We start from the raw sequence: 16,574 nt of genomic DNA, 5'->3' as shown, positions 1-16,574 counted from the left end.
TCAATCACACTAGCCACATTTCAAATACTCAAAGCTGCACATGGCTAGTGGCTGCCATGTTAGAAAGCAGAGGTATGTAAATTTTTCACCATCACAGAAAGTTCTATCTGACAGCACTATTAGTGAAAGGAAAGGAAGATCCAAAATACAGGTAGGCACAAGGGACTGTTTATCCAAATGCAGATAGAAGAAGCTGTTATTTATGGTTGGAAACTGCTATAGACAGAATGATCATTTCCTCCCCAGATTTACATGTTGAAATCCTACTCCGCATTGTGAAGGTACTAGGAGATGAGGCCTCTGGTAGGCCTCATCATGAGGGCAGTCATCGTGAGTGGGATTAATGCCCATATAAAAGACACCCAAGAGAGAGCTCCCTCACTTCTTCAGCCACGTAAGGATGTTGCAAGAAGACAACTATCTAGGAACCAGGAAGCCAATCTTTATCAGACATTAGGTCTGCTGGTTCCTTGATCTTGGCCTTTCCAGCCCCCAGAATTGTGAGCAATACATTTCTGTTGTCTATAATCCACCCAGTATATGCTATTTTGTTATAGCAACCCAAAATATGATAGTAACTTTAAGTTACATGAAAGTTGATGAATGGTAGTCTAGCATGGTTTACATGGACCATATGTACCTTACAGGCAAATATTCAAATATCAGAATGAGCCTAATAATTCTACTAAGATTCATCAAGTGAATAATTGTTAATCCATTTTACATGCTTTTAAATCTGAGGTTTGAGGGTTATAGATAATTTAGTGGAGGATTACTGTTATTTCTCTTTCACTAGAAGTACACAATTTTAAAGGAGAAGGAAAAAAATAGAAAGTAAACCACTATATAAGTGGATGCCAAGTTATGATTTTTATCTTATTTTATTTCATTATGTTTAGCATTGTGCTGAAGATAATGGGCTATTGTAGAGTTTTTAACCCTACTTTATCCCTCAATATCTAATTAGACTTGGACAAGTTAAAGTTCCTCATTAGTAAACTGCAGATATTCTGTATCTTACAGGATTTCTGTGGTGAAATAAACAACACACATACACCTTTTATTAGAGGTTGGCAGTCAGTTATTGAAAAAACATAAGTTGTTTTTCTTATTATGTGTATCATCTTAGTAGTAGCAGAAGTAATATCATTAAGGATAAAAGGTAAAGAAGAAAAATGAATTTCTTAGGAAAAATTTAAAGTGAGACTTATCTGCTGACACCAGCAACAAATGTAACATTAATAATAAAAGAAGAAATAGAGGAGGTCAGGAGGCTTATCAATATGAAAGAATAAGTTCCCAATAAATTGTCCTTGCATATGACAACTATTTAAAAGATCTGTAGAACAAGCATATAAAGGCCCTCGTAAATCAACTAAAGTAGGCAGAATTTAGAGGAAAATTAAAACTTGGAGGAAGTATCTTGCATGTCATAATTTCCATGTTTTTGCTGCTGTGACCTGAGGGCAACTTTGCTTACCACAACTGCACAAGTGGGCTAAAACTCCTGAGAAAAGTTGCCAGAACAACAAGGGAATGGAGCCTGGAGCAACCAGAGCCACCAGAGACAGGAAAAGCGAGAGGCAGCAAAGAGAAACCACAAATTCTGTGAATGAGTGTAAACAACTTTGGCTGACCTCTGAACCATGAATGCATGGGGAAGCATAAAAACAATCCGAGCTGACATTTGTGAAGCATTACCAACCCCAATGGTGATGGAGTTTTCTTTATTTTGAGTTTAAGCAACTTAGCCTGTGCTAAATTGAGAGCACTAACATTCTTTGGAAGAATACAGTAGAATCCAAGGCTCCACAACATAACACAATATACAAAATACAATGCAATATTATTTAATTCGTGAATTTCCGAAAAAATGTGACCTATTTGCATGGGAAACAAACAAAATGATAATCAATAGATGGTAGCTACTAGACAGTCTGAGATGTTAGAATGAGCAGAGAAGGAATTAAAGCTTCTACTAGAACTATGATCAGTAACGTAATGAAAAACCTGCTTGTAATTAAAAAAGAAAATTTCAGCAGAGTAATAGAAAGTATTTTTAGATTAAAAAGCCGAAGTTTATGAAAAAACATATTCACTATATGGGCTTTGAAATAGATTGGGAATGACAGAAGAAAGGAGTCAGTGAACTTGAACATAGATCAATATAATTTACCCAATTTGAAAAACAAAGAGAAGAGGTAAGGAAAAGGTAACAGAGTTCAGGAACTTGTGTAACACAGTAAAAAGGTCTTACATAATATAATTGAATTCACAAAAAGAAAACAAAAGAGAAAAAATAGCAGAAAATGATTTGAAGAAATAGTGACTAGAAACTTTTTAATTTTGTAGAAGACATACACTTATAAGTTCAAGAAAATTAGCAAAATCTAAACTATATACACAAAAAGATAATCACGCCTAGCCACATTGTATTAAAACTGTTAAAAAACAAAAATGAAGACAAAATCTTGATAGCACCCAAAGAAAGAGTCATATGGCCAAGGACTCTCATCAAAAATCATTAAAGCCAAACCACCCTGGAAAAAATTCTGAAGTTTAGAATGAAGGAAAAAAAGCTATGAAACCAGAACTTTGTATCTAGCAAAAACTCCTTCAAACAGGAAGGTGAAATAAAGGACTTTTTAAAATAAAGAAATCTAAGGATATGTACTGCCATTGGAATCATACTACAAGAAAAGTTTATGAAAACTATATAAGCTCAAGGAAAATGATAGCAGGGAGAAAGAACTTCAGAAATAAAACAAGAGTAACAAATGCTTAATGTTGTAGTGACTATAAAATCATTTCCTCTTAATTTCCATAAAATATATAATCTGAATAAAGCAAAATTTATAATATTGTTTAGTGTAGTTTCTAATCTATGGATAAATTATTACATCTAACAATAACATGGGACAGTAGAAAAGGAATAAATGCAAGTTTATAACTTTAACAAGTGGTATAACAATGACACAAATCTGATATGAAGCAGTAAGAATGTGTATTGTAATCCCTAGAGCACTCACAAAAAAGAAAAAAAATGCAAAAGGCATATCTATCTAAAAAGCCAATAGGTATACTACATTCAATACTTTACAAAACCAAATAATAAAAAATGTGGGAAAGGAAAAACAGGAACCAAAATCAGAGGAAACAAACAGAAAACAATTTAGATAGAGCTATATCTAACCATATTAATAATGACATCAAATGCTAATGGACTAAACATGTTGAAACACAAAGATGTAGATAGTAAGAAAACAAACAACTGAATTGAAAATGGGCAAGAGATCTGAACAGACATCCGACCAAAGAACATATACAGATTAGAAGAAAGAAAAGACATTCAACACATGTCATTAGAGAGTTGCAAATTAAAACAGTAAGATATCACTAAACACTTTTCATAATAGCTAAAATCTAAAATGCTGAAGACACCAAATACTAGAGAGTACATAGATCAACAGGAAGTTGCATTCATTGCTGGGAAGGAATGCAAAATGATACATCAATTTTGGAATACAGTTTGACAATTTCTTACAAAAGTAAATGTACTCTAACCAAATAATCCAGCAGTTGGGATACTTAGTATTTACTTAAGTGAATAGAAAATGTAGGTCTCTACAAAAACCTGCATGCACATGCTTAAAACAACTTAATTTATAATTACAAACACTTGGAGGTAACCAAGATGAACTTCAATAAAAGAATGGATAAACCATGCTACATCCATACAATGGAATATTCGGCAATGCAAGAAATACACTATCAAGCCAAGAAAAGACATGCAAAATCTCAAATGCATATTGCTAAGTGAAAAAAAGACAATCTGAAAAGGCTACATAATGCATGATTTCAACTATATGTTATTGTAGTAATGCAAAATTATGGAGATAGTACAGAGGTCAGTGGTTGCCAGGTTGGGGAAAAGAAAGGACAGAAGGATGTATAGGTAAAGCAGAGAATAGTTTTAAGACCCTAAAAATATTCTTTGTGATATGATAATGGTGAATGCATGTCATATTACATTTATCAAAACCCACAGAATATACAATACAAAGAGTGAACTCTAATGTAAATTATGGTTTTTAGTTAAATAATTTATCAATATTGGTTCATTAGTTTCAACAAATATGCCACAATACTAGAAGATAAAAATGGGAAAATGGGGTGTAGGGGGAGAGGAGTGTAAGGGGTGAGATATGGACATTCTCTATATTTTTTGTTCCATTTTCTCTGTAAACCTAAAATGGCTTAACAATAACAACAAAAAGTCTAGTTTATTTTTTAAAAAGTAAGTGAAAAAAGCATGATCTGTAGAGTCACCAACATTGGGCTCTAATCTTCACTTCAGAGCTTACAAAACACATGAGTACAGGGAACTTATCATGGATCTGATTCTTCTTACAGAAGTTTTGGTTATTGTATAATGGATGTGTGCAACTTGCTTTTCTTCTTTATCGTAACCCTTGGCAACAGTTGACTTGTAGACCACTGGCTCCCTAAAACATCCTCCTTTGGCTTATCTGACATCACACACTTGGTTGTCCTTTGACATTCTTATCCCAAACCGAAATCATCTTGCTACTGGTAATCCTCCCTTTTCCCAAAGGAAAATACTACCAGATGCTAAATCATCAGCTTCTCTGTCTCACTTACCTTACATTTAGTGAGTTCTCAAATCTTGTTGATTATGCCTCTAAATATTGATCTAATAGATTCCACTTTTCTCCAGCACCAGTGCCATAACCTGATCTAAAAACTTATCACTTCTGGCTTGGAGTAAGGGCAACAGCCCCCCAGTCAGCCTATCTCAAGCTTTATAACATTTTTTCACTAATTCTGTAATGTTATCAGATGAAGTTTTTTTCCAATCAAAATTCTTATTGTTAAAATCCTATAGTGGTTTCCTTTGTTTTGGCATCAAATTCAAACTTCTTAACAAGGCGTACAACAACCTTTATTAAACTTTTCCCAAACTATTTCCTCAGTCTTTGCATTCTTCCACCTAGTGATAATGCACATTCTCCACTCAGATAACCAGCATTTCTCACCTAGGACCATTTGCCAAGAACATTCTTTACTGGTTCAGCCCTACTAATGCCTCTCATCCCAGCTAAAACATCACTTATCTAGGAAGCCTTTTCTTCTGACTGCTGGTACACTAGGATAGATGATGCTACTTGATCCCATTGTATTCTGTAAACAATTAACCCCATCTAACGTTTAACATTTTTAAAAGTTGGTCCTCAGTAAACTATAAGCTTTATGAAGGCAAGGGCCATGTCTACATTTTGCTCACCCTAGCTTATTCCCAGAACCTAGCATTCATTTGCATATCACAGGTGAATAAGAAAAACAATATTTACTTCGTATCGATAGTTTGAACATTAAATGTGATAATACAATGAGCATTAGGCATATAGAAAGCATTTAGTAAATATTTCAATTCAATGCCTGAATACATGGGATAAAGTACCTATTCTGAAATCTTCCTTGTTTTATTCGTAATTTATACCCTCACAAAACAGAACAAACATCAATAATTTTGAGTGGATCATTAAGTGAGGAAAAAGGAAAAGAGCTATATAACATGGCATAAATATCACATGAGAAATACAAAAGAAAAATTTTCCTAATACAGATAATGAAACTAGCAAAGAAACACGATTTCACTTCATTTTTTTCTAAAAGCAGAGGATAAGATTGATTTTTTTTTTTAATTTTCTTGGGGACAAATTCATCCTTAAGTAAAGTGCTCTATATTTCTAACCATAGAGTAAAATGTTTATTGTGATAACTTTAGAATAAAAATGCTGTAATAATAAAGGTAGGTAATTTGGGACACTATCACATCATCTGGATGTTTATTGCAACTGTGAAACAGAACATTTTACAAAAAGTCAGTTTGCCTAAAAATTAAATTAGTGAAGAATGTCTCCATAAAATTCAACTTAATAAATTGTACTATCTAAAAGATATTGATTGTTGTTCTGAGGACTTACAATAAATAACTTTACCTATGGCAGGAATTATTTTACTGAAATCCAAAGAACCCATTAAAGAACTCAGACATTTTAGATGAAATTTTATACATGAATTATTTACCTATCCATAAATTTATAATTTTTATTTGACTCTCAATTAGAGTCTGTCACCTAAAAGTGATAAAACATTGGTTTGATCAAAGGCATCAGTTTCCTTTCAATTTTTAATTTATGAAATCCATCTGCAGCACTTGGAAATTGATGTATTTACCACACATACTTTGAGTATATCTTGCTAACTTATTCATTGGACACTTTATTTTTTAAGATTACTAGTATATAAAGTGAAACTGAATTGTAAAACTTAAAATAATACATGTAGATAGATTTGTCCAAAATTTATAGGTGATTGAGCAAACTAATCACAAACACTTATAAAGAACAAAAAAAAGTCTTGTGGCAATCTGGAAAACAAACCTATCTTGAAAACATTCAAATGTATTGTTGTATAAACAATTCTTGCCAAATGTATTCCTTTCCAAGAGAGCAATTTCTTCACAGAAATCCCTATGAAGGCCTCACAGTAGACTGGACTCAAAAGCACCTTCAGTTCAGGGTCTATTTTGTTCATAATTAGAACATCCAGGTCTAATATGTAGACTGTTAAAAAGTATAAGGTTAGATTACATCTACATATATCAGGTAATATCAAAAACTGAAGGTAATTCTGATACAGAGGATCCATAGTATCTATCATCTATAACTAATTGACCTAACTTTATGACTGAATTAAGAAAATGGTACATTTCATTGTGATTAATTGTAATTGATGTCTTCAGAGAAGTAGGTTTCAAATATGATACATCTTTATTTTAAATACAAAAATAATTCAAAAGTGCTCTTAAATAAAAATACTTTGAAAGAAAACAGCCAAAATCACTAAAAAATACTCTATCATTAAAATATGTTGCTGCATTTTACAATAGAATAGCTGGCTATTAGAAAGTAGAACATCAGGCCAACTAGTTGTAGTCTAATTAAACTATATCACTCACCCAAACCTATAGACTCGACAATGACCCAGTCTTCATGAACAATCTACACTAAAGTCAAAAAACAAAAAATTAAAAGAAGACCTGGTCTAGCATTCTGGGCCTCAGCATTCAAACTTGTATGGCTGTATATACAATTTTGCCCCCCTGCCAAGTTTCAGCAGAAGGGATTTAACAGTGTATCTGGGACTGAAACATTACCTTGGGTTCTAGTTTTAGGAAAAAATGTCCTTGCTTTTTCAGTGATCTCTCAGGGACTGTAATTCTGATTTTGATTCCCACTCTTGTGACTGAAAATGTACCACTCCTTACAGATACTTAATGATAAAAACCTGCTTGCCTGTCAGAATCTCCATATATATTATCAAAATCTTACCAGAAATTTTGGGACTCAGCAACAAGTCAACATTATTGCCAATTCAAAAGCTTACTTTTTGTTTTTCCTTGTAGAGTAGCTAAACTCATTTTGTACTCTTTCTGAAAGCTGAAGCACTGTATTGTTTCCTAGTCCTTGGTCTGAGTTAGAGTAATTCATCCAGAATGATACACGCATTAAATTGTATGTTTTACTTACTTAAATCCTCTCCCAGGTTTTGAAGGAAACTTCCCTCAACACCAAATCCAATTCCAGATCTTAAGCCTCTTGAATTTTCCCTGATCTAGTTACTCAATTTAACACAGTCATGACCACACTACCCAAAAACCTCTTGAAACTCACTGGTATACAAATGTCAAATGAATAATAAAGTGATTCATAAAGAGGTCAGGTTATCCTGACAGCGTGTAACTGAAGTTCAGTGATGTACATCTGTCAAAAATTTACCAAAAATTATTTCTGAGTGTACTGAAAACTCAGTTATATTAGGGATATCAAGGTATCTTTTCAAGTTTAAAATTCTGTGATTTTTGAGAATGGTAAGGAAAATATTTTTGAAAACAAGTCACTAACCACTGGGTTGACTAAAGACATAAATAAAATTGCAAAATCTCCCAAAAGAATCTAAGGTACATTTCATCAGGGAATGACATAGTACAGATGATTATGTGCTTGTTTCAGTGCCTGAGGTGGATCTTCTTAAAACAAAACATACTTGAAAAAAAACAGTGAAAACGTTTCCGTAGCAAACATTTTATTTCAGCTCTTTTCTCATGCTGTCAGAAGGGTACATGAAGGGAAATCACTGAGTGCTTGGTGATTGTTTGCTTTCTTTTCTAAGATACCATATGTTCAAAAATGCATGTAATAATCAAGAATAAATATGTCTTTGACATTTAAGAGGAAAGTCAGCAGCATGAGCCGGGAATAAAAACATTTTTTTTTTCTTCCAGAGAGTTACAACTTAAAGCCTTGGGAGTCAAATACCTAAGATGCCTCAATGTTTCTCCCCTCAGCGTGAATAAACATTAGACAGATTTCCTCCTGACTGCAGGCCTCTGACCTTTCTTTACTTAGAACGTTTATTTTAGAAAATTTTCCATTATAAATTCTTTCTCTGCTCCTTTGGGATGTGAATCTTCCCTCTGCCACTTGCCAGTGTTTCTCAAGGGCCTGGAGCCTCCCTCTGCCCTGATAATCTCAACTGTTATTTCACTAAGCAAATGGAAACAAGAAAAATAACTTCCACAAGCTCTTTTCACCCCTTGGGGCCACAAACATACCTTCATCTCTATCTATATATACTGTTTTCCCGTTTGTTAAAATGGATGAAAGTTTTACACCCTTATCCAAGAAAAACCTTCCATTCCTGCGTAAGATCACATCCTATTATATTCTTTCATGACCAACTTTGCCATCCTTGGTAGATATTTACCATATTTACTCACCAAAATCTTTCCCACAGAAAAAAAAAAATGAAAAAAGGAAAAGGAGGAAACAAAGCTTTCATTGATCAAACATTATCCATCAGTTACTGCCCAATTTCCTTGCGCTCATGTACAGAAAATACTTTCAAAGTCCATAATTGTTGCCTCCAATTCCTTTTTGCTATTAAATTTTGAACCTTTCCAATATAAAAATTTAAAGATACGAATTTCTCTTCAGATGCTTATAAAGTTGAATTCCATACAATTTAATGTGTTGAATTTTCATCATAGTAATTCTTATTTTATCTTTCATCCATGGGTTACTTATGGATGTTTTGTTTTATTTCCAAATATTTGGGTATTTTTCAGCTGTGTTTTTATTATTGATGCCTCATCTAATTCAATTATAATCAGAGAACATATTCTGTAAGTTTTAAATTCTCTGTCATATCTTTTATGGTTCAGAATATGATGTATCTCTGTGAATGTTTCATGTGTGCTTGAACACTGGAATTCTGTTTTTTAGTGTAATATTCCATATGTCAATTATATCAAGCTGGTGATAGTGTGTTCAAGTTTGTTGCAAATCTACTGATCTCCTGCCTTTTTATATTGATTAATAAGACAGAAGTGTTGAAAATTATAAGACTAACTGTAGCTTTTTACTCCTCCTTTCAGTTATGCCATTTTATACTTCATGTATTTTGAGAGAGTTATATATATATATATATATATATATATATAGCACATACACACATTTAGGAGTGTTATTTTTTTAATGCACTGATCCTTTACTCAATACAAAATATTCCTCCTCTTCTTTGGTATGAGTTCTTGTCCATGAGTTTTCTTTGCTTAATATAGCTACCTTCTACTTATATATGATTAGTATTTGTGCAGTGTATCATTTTCATGCTCTTATTTTTCTATTTATCCCATCTATTCTTTGTTCCCTTTTACTGCTGCCTTTTGCATTAAATACATTTATTGTTCCACTTAATCATATAGGTTTTTAAAATCTTTATTAAGGGCCACCCTAAGGTTTATAACATACACCAGTATATATTACACCCATCTTTCAAATAATACATAAAGAATCTCACAACAGTATGTTCTGTTTTTTCAGTCATCATGCTAGAATGTCATTCATTTTACTTGTTTGTTATAAATCCCACAATAATTGTCATTATTTTTACTTGAAACAATAAATAATATTTTTTAAATTTCAAGTTATATTTACCAACATATTTATCATTTCTGGCTTAATTTTTTCATGTGAATCCAGAGTGTCATAAGACATCATTTCTATTTGTTAAAGAACTTTCTTCAACTTTTTTCTGTAGTTGTAGATCTGTTGACAGTATAAATCAAATTTCCTTTTCTATTCATCTGTTATTGGACACTGTTTATTTTGATTTCTTGGCTATTGTGAATAATACTACAATGAACATGGGAGTACAGACATCTCTTCGGCATGTTGACTTCAATTCCTTTGGATGTATCACAGGAATTTGATTTCTGAGTCATATGGCAATTCTATTTTAGGTTTTTGAAAAACCACCATATTGTTTTTCGTAGCTGCTTCACTATTTTATATATCCACAACCAGTGGACAATGTTTTGAATTTCTCCACATCACCATCAACTCTTTGTATCTTGATTTTGACAACAATCCTAAGAGATATAAGGTGATATCTCTTTGCTGTTTTGATTTCCTTTCCCTGATAATTAATGATGTTGATCATCTGTTCAAACATGGTACTTTTTGGTCACTTGTATGTCTTCTTTGGAGATATTTCCGTTCAAGTCATTTGCCTACTTCTTAATCAGCTTATTTCCTTTTGTGTGTGTGTATGTGTGTGTGTGTGTGTGTGTTTGGTTTCAGTTTTTGCTATTAAGCTATAGAAGTTCCCTAGATAGTCTTGAAATTTATCCCTTATTAGATATATGGTTTGCAAATATTTTCTCCCATTCTTCGGGTTGTCTTTTCACTTCGATTTTTTCCTTTGCTATGCATAAGGTTTTCGTTTTGCTTAGTTGGACATAATACCACTTGTCTATTTTTTATTTTGTTGCTTGTGCTTTGGTGTTATAACCAAGAAATCAATGCCAAGACCAAAGTCAAGCTTTTTCTCTGTTTCAATTTTACCATTTCAGATCAAGTTAAAGTCTAAGATTTTTTGTGAGTGTAGGATGTAAGATCTCAGTGTCTTTTCTTTCTTTCTTTTCGTTCCTTTCCTTCTTTCTTTATTTTCTCCTTCTCTCCTTTCCTCCCTCCCTCCCTTCTTTCCTTCCTTTGTTTCTTCCTTCCTTCCTTCTTTTCCTTCCTTCCTTTCCCTCCTTCCTTTCCCTTCCTCCCTCCCATCTTCCCTCCCTCTCTTCCTTCCTTCCTTCCTTCCCACCTTCCTTCCTCATTGCTCTCTCCCTCCCTCCCTCCCTCCCTCCCTCTCTTCCCACCTTCTGTCTTTCCTTCCTTCCATTCTTCCTTCCCTCCTTCCTTCCTTCCTTCCTTCCTTTTTTCCTTCTGTTGAAGAGACTATCCTTTCCACATTGTGTATTCTTGACAACCTTGTTAAAGATCAGTTGACTATATATACATAGGGTTATTTTTAGGTTCTTTATTAGTCTATATGCATGTATTTATGCTGGTACCATATGGTTTTAATAACTACAGCTTTGGAATATATTTTTAAATCACGAAGTGTGAAACCTCCTGCTCTCTTCTTTGTTCTTAGGATCGTTTTGGCTATTCTGGATCTTTTGTGGTGCTATATTAATTTCAGTATTGTTTTTAACTATTCCAGTTCAAAAAAAAAAAAAAAAAAGGCCAGTGAGATTCTGATGGAAATAGTGAACACAGGATGTCTTTCCATTTTCCATTTATTTATGTCTCCTTCAATTTCTTGTAACAATGTTTTGTAGTTTTCAGTGTACTAATCTTTCACCTCCTTGATTAAGTTTAATTATAAGTATTTTATTCTTTTTGAGGGCTATTGTGAAAGGAGTTATTTTCTGAATTTCCTTCTAATGGTTCATTGTTAGTATATAGGAATGCAAGTAATTTTACTAAATTGATTTATTAGTTCTAACAGTTAGTTTTTTTTCTGGAATCTTTATAGTTACCCCTTATCCACAGGGGTGGGGGATATATTCCAAGACCTTCAGTGGATGCTTGAAATTGTGGATATTACCAATTCCTGTATATACTATGTTTTTTACTAAAGATATGCTCCTATGGAAAATTTTGTTACATGATTTTTCTGAGTATATTGATATGGGAATATATTTTTAAGTTCTTTATTCCATTAATGTGGTTTATCACAGTTATTAATTTTAGTATGTTGAACCATTTTTGCATTCCATGGATAAATTATACTTGACAATGATGTACGAGCTCTCTGAAAAGATGTATGAGCTCTCTAATATGCTGTTGCATTGATATGTTCTATAAATAATGAACTTTATGATTATCTTAGGTTACTCTTAAACAGTTTTTAATTCATGATTCAATGTATAATGCCTGTCTTTCCGAACATTTCATATGATCTCTCCCCAGCATATTTAATACTTTTCACTAACATTGTACACATTTATTTAATGTCAATTCTTACTAGTACATAAGATGTCACCTAGGACTTAATGTCACTTCTACTAGTAGATAAGCTCCATGAGAATGAAAATGCTTTACTGTTTTGTTAATAACTGTATGGGGCCAGGCGCGGTGGCTCAAGCCTGTAATCCCAGCACTTTGGGAGGCTGAGATGGGCGGATCACGAGGTCAGGAGATCAAGACCATCCTGGCTAACACGGTGAAACCCCCTCTCTACTAAAAAATACAAAAAACTAGCCAGGCGAGGTGGTGGGCGCCTGTAGTCCCAGCTACTCGGGAGGCTGAGGCAGGAGAATGGCGTAAACCCGGGAGGCGGAGCTTGCAGTGAGCTGAGATCCGGCCACTGCACTCCAGCCCGGGCGACAGAGCGAGACTCTGTCTTAAAAAAAAAAAAAGAAAAATAATTTTGCTCAATCTTATCAACCTAACAAATATTTCTCAAAGATTCCATGTAATTGACCTGATATTTTGTATTACTTTTGTAAACAAAGTAAAAGGTTTTTTTTGTTGTTGTTGTTCTCCTTAACTGTGTTGGTAAAGTGTAAAATGTTCCTGTTTATTCTCACTACTTACTAGTGGTTTAAACACAATTTTCAACCATATTGAAGAGTATGTAGCCTAGGAATAAGCTTTGATTGTTATAACTTGTAAGATGGAAAGAGAATTTCCCCTAAATAATTCTCCATAATTTTTCCGTATGGTTCAACTATTTAGTGTGAGTGACTTTAAGAAAAGGGAGACCTGACAGTCTTTAGACAAGTCAGAGTATTTTACATAAGGTAAGAACATACTATGATTCCAGGCCTTCTGATCCTCCCAACACACTGGCTGTGTACTGGAAGCACATAAAATGACAGTGACACTGGCTTGATCATATTAAGGGCCAAAGTCAAAACATTTCATTTTCTTCTAAATGAATATCCAAGAAAAGTTTACTGCATGTGAAATGATTAAATTGTAACAGGACTGTTTAATCACAAAGGAGGAATTGGTTATTCTCTTCAAGAACAACTTACTTGGGGAGAGGCAACTAAAAGAAATTATCTGGACCAAGTTCTCCTGTATTCACCATACAGTCCCTAGAGAATGATACAAACAAAGCAAGCAGACCTCGACATTGTGAAAACTGGAGAAAACATGCATTTATTAACTTTTGGGGAATCAAAGAGCAAAGATTTCTACTACCCTGATTGAGTTTACACCAAATGCTGGAGGAGGAAGAGTGTCGTTTGAGAGAATTGTTTAATCAACCTCTGTATAAGACATAATGTAGTGTTTGCATCAGCAACTATGCCAGATCCTTCCTAAGAAACAATACATTAAATGGGAGAATGTTAATTACCAAGCAATGCGGTGTCCTCTATGCTAACATTGTTAACTACTTAGCATAATGCATAATGTATACATCTTTATTTGAATCATTGTGCTCACCAATATACATATAAATGTTTTAAAAAAGAGGTGAATGATACAGCCTATTGTTGTGTCCAGATATAAGCATATTAGGAATAGTCTGCTTTCTATTTTATAACCAAGTCCCTCAAACTTTCTATCTCTCCAAGGACTGTAGACACTTCCATGAGTCCCTGTACATCCAAACATAAAACAACTAAAAGAGTTTCCAGTCTTTGCCAAAGTAGCAGAGATATTGTACCGCTCATGAACATGAGTTTTTCTTCTTTACCCTTTCTATCAAGACCTAAAACTCTACCCAGTTACCAGGACTCAAAGGCACTCTCTTGTTGTCCCTTTGTTCAAGATACCCCAATTCTGACACTGACTTCCCTGGTAGGTTTTTAAAAATTTACTTGCTTTCTTTTTATAATAGTCCCCCCATCCACAGTTTTACAGTTTTGCCTTCCCACAGTTTCAGTTACCCAAAGTCAACGTTGACCGAATAATATTAAAAGGAAAATTCTAGAAATAAACAAGTTATATGTTTTAAGTTACATGCCATTCTAAGTAGCAAAAAAATCTCACTCCCTCCTACCCTGTCCCACCCAGGATATGAATCATCCCTTTGTCCAGTATGTTCACACTATATATGGTTCCTACCCATTAGCCACTTAGTAGCCGTCTTAGTTATCACATTGGCTCTTGAAGTATTGCAGTGTTTGTGTTCATGTGGCCCTTATTTTACTTAGTGGCCCAAAGTGCAAGAGTAGCGATGCTGCCAATTTGGATACACCAAAAAGAAGCCATCAAGTGCCTCCGTGAAGTGAAAAGGTGAAAGTTCTCAAGTTAAGGAAAGAAAAATATCATATGCTGAGGTTGCTAATCTCTATAGTAAGACCGAATCCTGTATCCATGAAATTGTAAAGAAGAAAAAAGAAATTTGTTCATACTATATATAGGGTTTGGTACTATTGGTAAAATTAGCATCAGTTGGGGATGTTGGAAATTCTTTCCCGTGGATAAGGGGGATACTACTCTACCTACTGACCCCTCTCTATTCTGCTAAACTTTTCACAACTATATATGCTACCTGTTTTACTAAACAGTTTCTCCGAAAGTATAACAGCTGTTGAGTTCTACCTATTTTATGAAGCTTCACTTGGCATGCCTTATATCTTCTGATTCACAAATAAAAGTAAGACAGAATAATTTAATTAGAAGTTTAGATGAAAGTTGAATTAAAAAATATATAAGTATCCATCCCCTCAATCATCTATGCTTTGTGTTACACACAATCCACTTATACTCTTAGTTATTTTTAAATGTACAATTGAATTATTATTGACTATAGTCACTGTTGTGCTATCAAATAGTAGGTCTTATTCATTCTTTCTATTTTATTTTATACCCATTAACCAAGCCAATCTCCCCATCACCACTCCCCCACTACCCTTTCCAGCTTCTGGTAACCATCCTTCTACTCTCTATATCCATGAGTTCAATTGCTTTGATTTTTAGATCCCATGCAATGTGTGCCTTCCTGTGCCTGGCTTATTTCACTTAACGTAACTAAATGCATCTATTATATACCCACAGAAAAAAAATTTAAAACAATATTAATTATCTATAGCAGAGGTCAGCAAACTATGAGGGCCTGGAGACCAAATCCAGCTTGCCACTTTTTCTTGTAAATAGATTTTTATTGAAATACAAAAAAAGTACATATATAAAAAATACAGGCAGTTCAACTGCAAATTTATTCATGTTTATACTGACATCTCAAGGGTTACATGAAGCTCATGTGACAAGAAGCCTGCTTACCTCCTCACAACTAATGGCACATTTTTCAGATTAATGAATTTTTCCTAGACCAAGGCACTTAATTAAATCACACTTAATTAAAAATGCTATCAAACCTATACATGTACATAGTCCAAAAAGACAAGTTCCATAACATACAAGTGCAGCCTCCTCTCTCCTTCCTACTCTCACACCGTAATTCCACTCCACAGAGGCAGTCCCTTTACAGCCCCAACACTGGATATTCTCTTAACCTCCTTCCATATTTCTAACTGATTTTATTATTATTTCCTGCTTTTCAATTTAAATTATTATCAACTAGCTTTCTATTATGGAACAAAAGAGTATATCTTTCTTCTCATCCCTCATTCTGAATTTCTCTTTTCCGACCCTTTGAATATACAAGTCATGAGTCACTTAGTGATGGGGATAAATTCTGAGAAATGCATCATTAGACGATTTTGTCATTGGGCATAGACTGGACTTACAGAACCTAAATGGCACAGCCTAGCACATACTACGCTACAGGGTATAACCTATTGATCTTAGTCAACATCATCACCGACACGTAAGCTCTGCACTGCTAAGTTACAACAGCTATGATGTCACCAAGCGATAGAATTTTTTCAGCTCCATTACAATCCTATAGGACTACCATTGTATATTCAGTCTGTCACTGAAATGTTATGTGGTGCATGACTCTAGTTCAATAAATTTTTTAAACCAATCTTCAGTATTTGCATTATTATGGCTGTTTTTCATAATATGGCATGTTGAGTGCCATAATTATTTATCCAATCTTGAATGATCTGTTTTCCTTTCTAACTGTCTCTTTTGACCTTTGTTAGTTTTCTAACCACTCGTTACTAATTTAGAATCTGGCATATATTAGTCTGCTTGGGCTACCATTAAAAAAATACCCCA

At 33.9% G+C, this 16,574-nt stretch overlaps 1 protein-coding gene across 7 annotated transcripts in view; it reads right to left on the bottom strand.

Annotated features, from left to right (window-relative positions):
- Window positions 1-16,574, bottom strand: part of KCNT2 (potassium sodium-activated channel subfamily T member 2) — a 410,159-nt gene that overhangs the window by 186,564 nt on the left and 207,021 nt on the right. The gene's annotated exons all lie outside the window — the stretch shown is intronic.

The sequence above is a fragment of the Chlorocebus sabaeus genome, chromosome 25 (genome assembly GCF_047675955.1).
Source record: "Chlorocebus sabaeus isolate Y175 chromosome 25, mChlSab1.0.hap1, whole genome shotgun sequence".
NCBI lineage: Eukaryota > Metazoa > Chordata > Mammalia > Primates > Cercopithecidae > Chlorocebus > Chlorocebus sabaeus.
The sequence above is the reverse complement of the archived record's forward strand: the minus strand, read 5'-3'. Positions and strand labels throughout refer to the sequence as shown.